The 1,825-nt window shown below is 58.6% G+C and overlaps 1 pseudogene; it reads left to right on the top strand.

Annotated features, from left to right (window-relative positions):
- The first annotated feature begins 70 nt into the window (after window positions 1–70).
- Window positions 71–1,084, top strand: LOC115284160 (annotated as a pseudogene).
- The last annotated feature ends 741 nt before the right edge of the window (window positions 1,085–1,825 follow it).

Genomic DNA, 1,825 nt, shown 5'->3' on the forward strand with positions numbered 1-1,825 from the left:
GCAGGTCCTGACGCACTGATGACTAAGTCGAGGGGGTGGTGACGTGGCATGACGAATGCCGAGGGTCGCGGTGGCCATTTTGCAGGCACAGGAGTGCAATGGCTGCGTGGCAACCCCCGATCCCGTGTGTGGGGGGCCATGAGGCCGACACTCTGACCACCGTGCCGCTGCGTCTGGCGGTGGTGTGCTCCTGCAACCAGAACCGGAGCATGGAGGCGCACTACCTTCTCAGCAAACGCGGATTCAACGTCCGCTCCTTCGGGACCGCAGCTGTGGTGAGGCTCCCTGGCCCGGCACCCGACCAGCCCAACGTTTACGACTTCCACACCACCTACGACCAGATGTACCATGATCTGCTCGGGAAGGACAGGTACCTCTATAGGCAGAATGGCATTTTAGAGATGCTGGATCGAAACAGGAGAATCAAGCCTCGGCCTGAAAGGTTCCAGAACTGCCAAGACGTGTTCGATCTGATTGTTACCTGCGAAGAGAGAGTGTACGACCAGGTGGTGGAAGAGCTGAATTCCAGAGAGCAAGTGACCTGCCAGCCGGTGCACGTGATCAACGTGGACATCGAGGACAACCTGAAAGAGGCCACCGTGGGCGCGTTCCTCATCTGCAGGCTGTGCCGGAGCCTTCAGCGCTCCGCGGATATGGAGAACGAGATGGACGCGGTGCTGCAGCAGTTCGAGGCCATGAGCGGGAAGGCCTTCCTGCACACCGTGTGCTTCTACTGACCGGCCCGCGGCGCCCCCGAGGCCGGCGCTCCGAGCTTCCGCTCGCCACGATGGCGCCCGCCTCCTGTTCGGTTCTGCTGTGAGGTCCGCTGCCCGGTGGCGGCTGGTAACACCCAATAAACTGTACGTATGAAACGAGAAGTTCCCACGGACGCCCGCTTCAAGACAATTGAGTTGTGTGCACCCCGGTTTGACTTTATTCGGAGTCTTGACTCTGAAGTTCGTTCTCTTTACCGAGAAAAGCAAACCACGGTCTAAAGTACATTTCGCCTATACCTTTGGGACTTTCTTTTCCTCCCCGCTCGGCTCCCCAAACCTGCTGGAATGTAGGAACCGCAGTAATAAATTTGGGAGCCTTACTGATGAGTGAAGTACCTGTGAGTGTTTCATAGAGAGGGACTGGTGACCCGGAGGGGAGGGGGTGGGGGGGGCCGAGGAAGGGGAGGAGCCTCCGCCACCCCTGGCTCTGGGGGTGTCTCCGGGTGCTTGGGGCGCCCTGAGACAATGCGCGGACGCAGAACGTCAACAGCAGGACTTTACTTTCCCACAGATCGGGAGGGGAGTCCAACATCAATGCTGGCAGGCGGGGTTTATCCTGAGGCCCCTGTCCTTTGCTTGCAGATGGCCACCCTCTCCCCGTGTCCACACTTGGCCTGTCCTCTTGTGGGCCTGCCTTTTATCCTAAGAAATATGTGTTTGATCTCCAGCCCCATTTCTGCCACGGCGCGCCAAAAATTCGTGGAGCTTTCACCGTGCTGAGAGCCCTAAAGGAGCCCTTTTTCATGTCAAAGAGGTGACTTTCAGGCTCCTCCGAAGGGATGGGGGCTGGAGCCAGGGCCTCCTGTGCTGTGATTGGAGGCTTGGGACTTTCAGTTCCCATCAGCCCCATTCTCTGGGAGGGGAGAGGGGCTGGAGGGGCAATCGGGTTTTCTTAAGTTTTTTTATGTTGAGAGTTGCGGGAGGAGAAGGGGCAGAGAGACAGGGAGAAGGTCAACCCCAAGCAGGCTCCCCACTGTCAGCGCAGAGCCCGACTCCGGGGCTCCATCTCACAAGCTGTGAGATCACCACCTGAGCCCGAATCAAGAGTC

This window comes from Suricata suricatta, chromosome X (assembly GCF_006229205.1).
Source record: "Suricata suricatta isolate VVHF042 chromosome X, meerkat_22Aug2017_6uvM2_HiC, whole genome shotgun sequence".
Taxonomy (NCBI): Eukaryota; Metazoa; Chordata; class Mammalia; order Carnivora; family Herpestidae; genus Suricata; species Suricata suricatta.